The sequence below is a fragment of the Culex quinquefasciatus genome, chromosome 3 (genome assembly GCF_015732765.1).
Source record: "Culex quinquefasciatus strain JHB chromosome 3, VPISU_Cqui_1.0_pri_paternal, whole genome shotgun sequence".
NCBI lineage: Eukaryota > Metazoa > Arthropoda > Insecta > Diptera > Culicidae > Culex > Culex quinquefasciatus.
This window is the reverse complement of record NC_051863.1, coordinates 93,606,263-93,616,102: the sequence shown is the minus strand read 5'-3', so window position 1 is coordinate 93,616,102 and position 9,840 is coordinate 93,606,263.

Below are 9,840 nucleotides of genomic sequence, written 5' to 3'. Positions count from 1 at the left end.
GCGCCACGAGACCCACGGTGAATCGATAGAGCGTCAAAAATCGATGCAGTGTGATTTTTTGACGATTTTTTCGATGAAAATTCATGCTGAATCGTAATATTGACGAAGATGAAAATGACGTCCAGCCATAAAGTAAAACCTATACCTTTCTTTAGTAAGAAAGGCAAAAATATTGACACACAGAGTGATACCACTACAGGGTGTCAACCCAGCCCTAACTTTTTCTGTTGGCAATTTAGAGGATTGTTGTATTGTACAAAGTTGTAACTTTTTATCATTAGGGGAACAGGGTGACACCACTACAGGATGTCAACTCAATTCTACCTTTTTTTGTTGGCTATTTGGAGCATTTGTGTGTTCGGCAAAGTTATCGAAAAACTTATTTTATGTGTCCTCCAACAATGAGTGACGTAGTGATATCACAACAGGGGAGAGGGGGAGGTTACTTAACACAACAAATTCTCAATATGGTCTTACAAATTATTGATTTTTGTAGCAAAAGTGCATAGAAATTAATTTTATTTTCTCCAAACTACATAAATTTATTTCGATGTTTTAGCTGAACTCGTGTGCTGTTATAAACCCAAGCTGAAGCTCCTTCCATCAGCTGGTGATAGGGCGTCCAATTTTCCCAGGTTTTGGATTTTCTTGGAAACGGAAAACAAATTGAAATCCCGGCAGTTCCCGGGATTCCGGAATATTTTTTAAATGGCCATAAAAACTAATTTATAGTTCATACATGTATGTTTTTAAACCTTGAGATCATAGAATAAGTTTACTGCCATGAACTGGTGAGAGTCTAGACTACAATCTTATCAGGGACAGCTTTTGGAATTTTTGATGTATTTTTTATGCTTTAGATTTTGAATGAACCGCAATTCTTTGTAAAATGTGTTTCAAATGAAATAAGTTTGCATAAATTTGTTTATTTATTCTTTAAAACCTTAAAAGCTCATAAAAACTGTATTTTATACGATATGTAAAAAGGAAACAATGAAAATTACATCCTGCCATTGAGCAATTGTCTACCAAAACCGGAAATGGTTTTTTTTTGTATTTTTAGATTTGGCTCAAAGTTTGTGGGTGCCTTCCTATGACCAAAGAAGCTATTTTGTGTCATTGGTTCACCCATACAAGTTTTCAAACAATTTTGGCTGCTGTCCATCCAAAAATGGTACGTAAATATTCAAACAGCTGTAACTTTTGAGTGAATTTTCTGATCAATTTGGTGTCTTTGGCAAAGTTGTAGGTATTGCACAGTGGTCTAGATCGCAAAATTAAGTGGAAAAGTGTAAAATGATGAAGTTTTAGATTTTCAAAATCACCCAAATAGTGAACCACCCTTATTTCCTACCAAACCAAAAGTTGCCTTTTTCCATATGCAACAAGTCTTCTGAAGACACCAAAGCTCCAAAACTTAATCATTTTACGGAAAATCAATTTTCCACTTAATTTTGCGATCTGGACCACTGTGTATTGTTAAGGACTATTGAGAAAAAAATAGTTACACGGGAAAGGGACCATCCATAAACCACGTGGAAACTTTTTTGGGAATCTCAACCCCCCCCCCCTTCGTGGACAATTGTCCATACAAAAAAAATCTTTTTTGTATGGAGCGTGGACAATCGCTTACCCCCAAGTGTCCACGTGGTTTATGGATGGTCCCAAAAACAAATTGCAGATTTTTTAATCAACTTTTTGAGCATGGTAGACTGCCAATGAGCTGCTACTCCGTTATTGACAGATCAGCTGAAGTTAAACAATGAATCAAAAATGATCAGTGGGAGCCAACCATCCATTCACTGTTTAACCTCTGAAGATCCCTACTTTATTAGTCAATACCGGCTCCCTCCCAAGAAGCCTGCAGTTCAACGAAAGGGAGGAATGTTAGTCCGATAGTTGAAGTTGCAGACTCATCAAGCACATAGTTTTTCGCTATATACTTGTTGAGACCGTTGAATCCACAGCATCTCCTTCAAGCATCACGTGATTAATTTTTTTTTGGGTTAGTAGGATAAGGTATTGGCTTTTCGATGCCTCCCGAGCTACGACGCTATGGGGAGGACTTTCATAACAGACCCGTCGGCGAGCCTTCCGAGCAACGATGCTATGGGAAGGTCTTTCTGGTTAACACACAAAATCACTCACACACAGTTATTTTGCTCCACTATTAACTCGACGATCCAAATTGTCAGTGCGTCTTTCGATCATTATATAGAAATGGCTTTTTTCTAATCTAATCTAATCTAATCAGACCCTAGCGCAGCCAATCTTTCGAAGGGATCCTGGAGAGTGCCTTAGGTTAGATGACGCCTAGCACTCTTCTTGTCATTTATTAACATTTGTAGTGCGCCATTGCATTAGAATGCATTGAAACATCACAAGCGTTAAACCGGCCAGGCCTACTGCGTAAAGCCGTATCGCAGAGATGACTCGTAATTGGGTTGAGTTTGAGCACAGAGTGTTCGAACAACAACACAATTCTGAATCGATAGGGGAGGAAGAAGCGTGGGGACACACCACCATACGCTCCGAGATTTTGGTTGTATTCGTTGGGAGCACCATGCTAAGAAGGTTTGGTACTCCGGGACCCTCTGGGATGGGACATTGTATTTCCACGAATGCCCTGGACACAATTTGCCGTGGTTATAGCGCCACAACTCGCTCTATATAGAAATGGCTTTTTACCGCAAAAATAAAACCTTATTCGAAAAATTTAAACACAATCCACCCGACGCCGTGCCTTCCGATCAACGATGATATAGGAAGGGCTTTGAAAATCACAAAACAATTAATTAAGTTTACAAAAGCACAAAAAAACACCTATAGTAATTCGTTGAGAACAACGAAAAAGACACACATAATTCAGTAAGGCAAGCGCATGGCCTCACCGCCCGCAATCGACTGAAGTAGGAAACACAATTAACACCCTGTTACTTTGGAACACTATTACTACGACAAACTCAACCGGCGGCGTGCCCTCCGATCAACGATAATAAAGGAAGGACTGATATTATTATTGCAAAAAATAGCACACATAAAAACACGATCGATCCTGTCATGCAAGCACGTTGCCCCAACCCGCAAGCGACACACACAATTCACGATAAAAGGCACACAAAAAAATCACTTTTCACTCGGAACATTTTTTACGACCACGCGCTCCCTTTACAAATTATGCACTCACCCCATACGAACAGCGACACAAAAGCACAAAAAAAAAATTACCTGGATAATCACGACTTCGCGTCCCCACTTCCAGCGCACCAATGATGCTATTATTCGATTAGCACAATCACTCACCCCATACGAACAGCGACACAAATGCACACAAAAAAATTAACCTGAATAATCACGATTTTGCGTCCCCACTTCCAGCGCACCAATGATGCTATTATTCGATTAGCACAATCACTCACCCCATACGAACAGCGACACAAATGCACACAAAAAAATTAACCTGAATAATCACGATTTTGCGTCCCCACTTCCAGCGCACCAATGATGCTATTATTCGATTAGCACAATCACTCACAGCACAGCTAAAAAAGTAGTAATCCAGCTGCGTGTAAAAGGCCTGAGTGTAAAATAAATATTGCATTATTTTATGCAATTTTATGTGATTTTACACCCTGAAATATGTAGACCATCAGTTTGGGAAACCTACTTGACCGAAATGTCAAGCTCATATATGCGTATATCCTTACAGCTATTCATTGGTCTGATGGCCGAGTGGGCTAAGGCGTCAGTCCTTACTGTTGGTGCTGGGTTGGAATCCCGTCGGTTGCAACTTTTTTTTTGTGATTGCAAAAATTGTCCATGCAGTGTGTAATATTAAGTGTTTATTTAGACGAAGGTGATGTGCATGCTTTTGCATGCAATTTTACCATCGGATTTTTTGCTGTGCATACGAACAGCGTCACAAAAGCACACAAAAAAATAACCTGAATAATCACGATTTCGCGTCCCCACTTCCAGCGCACCAATCCAGATTTTTTAATCAACTTTTTTTTCACAAAAACTCAATTTCCGAAAATACGATTTTTTTATTTTCGAGATTTTTAATATGTTTTAGGGAACAAAAACCCGCAACTTTTGAGCCATAGAGAAACATGGTCAAAAAATCTGACGCTGAGTTATAAATTTTTGAAAAAAGTGATTTTTGGAAAAAATCTAAATTTCATGCAAAAACAAATTTGACATAATTTTTTAATGTAAAATTGGATTTGCAATCGAAAAGTACAGATTTTTTGATAAAGGGCTCCGTTTTCACAATATAGCCACGGAAAGTTTGATTTTTTCGATTTTTTAAAATAGTGGCCACGAGTGACCATTTCTGAAAATATTTTTTTTAAAGTTCAGAAAACTTGCTATAAAATTGTCCCTGGAGATGACGTTGCCGTCGTTTCAGGGCTACTTGCAAAGATGGTTTCCGATGGTGATATATATCACACATTTTTTATATTTTTATACTTGTGTTGATAGAAATCACAGTTTTTATAATATGTAAAATTGCAAGATATTGAAATTTTTTATTTGAGTCTCAATATTCTTGTTCGTAAAATCTTTTAGGAACAGGTTTAAAACTGTTTGATAATGGTGAGGAATAGTTAGTTGTTTTGTAACTTTTTCTAGGTTGTTCAATAACTCCAGATTCCAGTTATGTGTAAGCCAGTTTAGTAATGCTATCAGAATCTCTGATTTCAATTGAAGTGGTATACTAACCATTCTGAATTGTCAAAAAATCCATAGAGTCTCGATCAATCAATAATGGAATGATATCGGACAAAATTCGTTAATCTGTTGAACTAACGGTTTTCGGATTATGGTTGTATCGACCATTGTTGCGAATCGAGGATCTACTGGAGTTTTGACGATCAAATAGAGCCTAACATTTCAAAAGGACACACAGGTGTGAACAAGATTGTGTCTCTTTCACTCAAATGATAGTTTACATAAGGTATGATAGGGATACACTCTTGTTTGCAAAGCTTGTGTGCTCTAATGAAATGGAAGGCACGAAATAGTCGTCTTAACAACGAGTGTTCAACTTGTAAAATATGAACGTTTCATTAATGTTTATTGTTTTGGAAGCAGTAAGAAAGGTTTAAAAATAGGTAAAGAAATGTTTGGCTTTGTAATTAAAATATTCAAGTTACTTTCAGACAGTTTAGCTGAGGTTGTTGATTTAAGTTAGTTAGTTTTCCTGAAATGATTAATTGGGCATAAATGATTAGTTAAATTAAAGTTAGTTGCAATGTACGACAAGACTACTGACGGACGCGACAGGACGGGGCCCAGAAAAAATGCCCTTGACAAGTTAGTTTTCATCTTTCATTTTCCAGTAAATTTATTTGATTTCCTTTAAATTTGAAATACATCATAGGTTCCCTTTGTATAAATCTCAAATTAGTTTTTGATTGAATCATAATTTCAGATTTCCTTTATTCAGTTTTAAAGTTAGATTAACGTAACTGCTCATGTCATCCAAGTTCTTACTACTCACACCTACACTAATTTTCTTTCACCTTCCCCCTCCCGATCCCCTATATCTTCCGGTGGTGTTCATTTTGTATGCAATACTAGTTCGGCCACTACCCTTTTTTCCACAAGAAACCGGACTTGGATTGACTTGAGGCCGCGTCCCTCACCTTGCTTCGTAAAACGAAACGAAAACGAAAACTTGCTATAAAATTGTCTAAGAGACATTGAAGATTGGATCTCGGGTTGCTGAGATACAGCTGCTCTAAGAAAAGAATCACGAAAATTGAAGTTTTCTAAGTCTCACCCAAACAACCCACCATTTTCTAGTGTCGATATCTCAGCAACTAAGGGTGTGTTCTCATAACTCCTGTATTCACGTAATTGAATTTACGTTACCGGTTCATCTATAGACGTAATTAGTTTTTCACCATTTCACGCATGTTTTTCGTGCAACATCTTTGTCAACATGCTTGCTTACTTTAAAAAAGATATTTGAAGTTGTTTTTGTAAGGATTTTCCCGGAAAATCTTGAAAATTTCCGCCTCAAACTTTCCAGTTGGAAGAACCGTTTCAGGACTAAAAACGTCTATCACTTGAATTGACGTCGTGACGTGAATGTTTAACGTCGGACGTAAATTGCATGCAAGTCTCCATTATGGAAGTCGCAAATATAGTTTGCCATAAAAAAATTGAGTTTAAAGACATAACCGTAATTTTTCAGATCAAATCATCTGCAAAAGTAGATAAGTTGAAATCAACAAGTAGGCAACAATTGTGATTTGCATATTGTACGATCAGTACCTAGCTGGACTCGGTCACTGGAAACGACCGGCGGCTCAGTGACCGACGAAATAGGCGGCGGGCCAGATGCGGGCATAAAAATGTCAAAATCTCTTCCCCTCACTTCGTCTCACCATCCCAGTCAAATCAATCCGAATCCTGAAACGGAATCTAATTAGAATCGTATACAAATTCCGTTTCAAACGCAACAACCGGTTCGAACACGGAACCGGTTGTTGCGTTTGAAACGGAATTTGTATACGATTCTAATTAGATTCCGTTTCAGAATTCGGATTGAGTTAACTGGTCATCCAGCTGCAGCTTTGTTGACAAACAAACGAGGCACGCGGTCGCATGATGGCGGCATCGAGCCAGAATTAGGGGTGATCATGTGATTAAAAATGAAAGTTTTTCAAGAAAAATAATATTTTTCCGACCGAATAAAAAATTTCGAGCATGTTCAAACAATTATTCCTGATGTCGGAGAAGCGATAAAAAACAAAATTTTAATCCATAATTTTTCTATAAATTGAATTTTTTCACTCCAACTGGGAACCCTAGGTCTATCCACGACCGTTTACAATGACCGTGAGAAGATGCCAGAAAATCCAGCTTTGAGCTAAATTCACAATATAAAAATCAATATAGCAGGAGTTGGGCACCTTTGATCAAGCGGGCCGGATAGTTTTTTTTTTATGAAAATACACAAATTAACATATGTTTCAGGAAATTTTAATAAATGTTTTACTGCAATGCAAATTGTTGTACTGAAAAAAAACATGTGCGGAGAATATTTTCACACAATTTTAAAATCTAGATCATCGGTAGGGTTAGTGCAGGGTGGCCACCTCGGTAAAAAACCGGGAAAACCGAGAAAAAACCGGGAATTTATTCCACCGGGAGAAAACCGGGCAAAACTTGGGAATTCGACTGACAAACCGGGAAAATATTTTAAGTTTAGTAAAAATTCCACAAAAAAAATGTCTTATGAACATATCTTCATATCGATTTTACGTAAGGCTCATCAAAATATAAGAACAATCGTATTTATTTTGTATTTCATGGTTCCTTCGGCAATGTTTTTTTTTTGTTGCCCAATGGGGTTAAGTTCACTGCGACCACCTGAGAAGGCTATCTTTTGTGATGTACCCTGGTTACTGTCCATACTACAAATTACTCGTATCCATTGGATCGGAAGACGAGGGGTTATTTTGCAGACATGGTTTATCCCAATTCGGAGCAATACAGTCGATGAACTGTATGACCTTCTTGGGATGGGTGTGGTGCCATACATCGTACGGCGTAAGAAGGTGCGATCCAAAGAACCGCAGCCTTCGAGACACAAGTGCTCCGCAGAAGCAGAGTAAATGTGCCGAGCTTTCCAGCTCAGTTAAACAAAAACGACAGAGGTTGTTAGGCCACCTGCCGATTTTGTGCAGGTGATATTTGGCAGGACAATGTCCTGTTAGAAGCCCTGCGAGTATTCGTAGTTCCCTACGGTTTAAGCCAAGAAGTTTCCTGGCAATTGAAGGACTTGGAGTGATAAAAGTTTTAGCTTGTCTCAATCCTCGCATCTCGCCTCAGATTGAAGCGATTTGCGATTGTCCCCAATTAGTTATTTCTTGCTTTACGGCACTTTTTGAGATTCCAAGGAACGGAACGGGACCCACGAAGATGTTTGATGAGCCTTGTCTGGCAAGTTCATCAGCCATTTCGTTGCCTTCAATGCCGCAGTGCCCTGGAACCCAAAACAACATGACTCTGTTATGCCGAGAAGCAAGTTCCCTGAGGGAAGCGACGCACTCCCAAACAAGTTTGGATTCGCATTTAGAGGATTTTAATGCCAATAGTGCAGCTTGGCTATCCGAGAAAATACCGATTTTTGCGTGTCTATAATTTCTCATAATACACGTCCTCTCACAGATGTGTATGGCATACACTTCTGCTTGAAAAACGGTAGGCCACTTTCCCATAGATATGGTCTCCCTGGTTCGAGGACCGAAGACTCCAGCTCCAGTAGAAGTGCCCATTTTTGAACCATCCGTAAAGAAACGAATAGTTCCTTCTGGAAGTGTAGGTCCTCCATTACTCCACATTTGGCGATTTGTTTCAATCACCTCATATGGAATGTCCATGTTGGGCCTCACCTCCATGCAGTCCGAGACTGAAGTTGCAAGGGGGGAAATGTCAAAAGCCTTCACGATCCGCGAGTGACCCGTTCCATCTCCTTCCACCCAGTTGTTACACCGTTTTAGTCGTAGAGCGCCAAGCGCTGCCTCCTGCTTCACATGTAAATTTTAGCACCATACTGTCTTCGGGAGAGTAGTTCAGGACATCCAGGGCTATACTTCTACGGTGTTAGTTTCATAAAATAATAAAAAATGATTTTTGTAAATTCAAAAATGTGAACATTCAAGTTTCCCCATAGTAATTTCCATACAAATTTCATGCGCTTTGCGTCAATCGTGGGCTTAACCAATCGCTCCCAAATTTTGGGAGGTTGTTTGGGACCCTAAAAGGGACCCAAAAAATGTGTTGCTGATTGGATTTTTGTCATTTTAAATTTTTCCATATAACTAGATTCCACCCTAGTGTGCACATCGCGAAAAACTCGGTCAGAGTTCAGGAGCGCAGCACGACGTGGACTTCAACACCTTCGACGAGGAGGACAAAGGAACAGCGTTACCCGGATTTTCAACAAGCAACAAAATTTAAAGTGAAAAAAAAATCTAAATTCAAAAATATTTTTCCAAATTTGATAAGTTAAGTGAGTGTGTGTGTGAGTAAAAACAAAATTAGCAATTTGAAAATCAGATTAACTATTAATAATTTCGAGAAAAATTAGAATCCTGCGCTCAAATTAATCGCCGCAGAAAGATATCGTCGCAACGAAAAAAAACCAAGAGAAGGCAAGTGAAAGTAGGCTAAGACAAAACAAAATTGTTGACATAAACTGGCAATCTAAGAAAATCGTGAGGGCTTGTTCGGCTGGCTGACCATTTTCTAAATTGTTGATTCTGCCCGCGGTTGTCTGGTATCAGCGCCGGACGCAGCGGCCAGCTTGGTGATATCCAGTCTCCGTACCGGGTCGGATGAACGCTTAACGGACGTTGCTGGCTTCTTCGGGCAGGCTTTTTCCCTCGTTGCCGAATCTACAGCTCAAGCATCTGCTAAACCGGACATGTCTAGACGGGATCTTCTTAGATGGCTAATACCAGTGGCCTAAAGGCGTCATCCTTGAACTTAATTAAGATGTGGAGAACCACACAGGACTCACACCTAAACCCAAAACGGACTTGAACTTGCGGAACCTCCAGGTTCCACCACTGGTACACTACCGTAGTGACCCACGCCGCAACCGAGCGAGACTGGCTGCCTCCACAAGCTTGGGCCTCGGCAATTCTTAACCAACACGTGGCCACAGCGTGGCCTGGCGCTCCATGCGCGCTGGCATCAAACCGGGCCCTACCAACCGGATATCGCTGTGGCATGCGATTCTATGGAAGTCCCAGCAGCTCTGCAAACTGGGGGCAATGGATAACCTTCAGTGAACTCCCCTCCCCCCTCTCCGGTGGA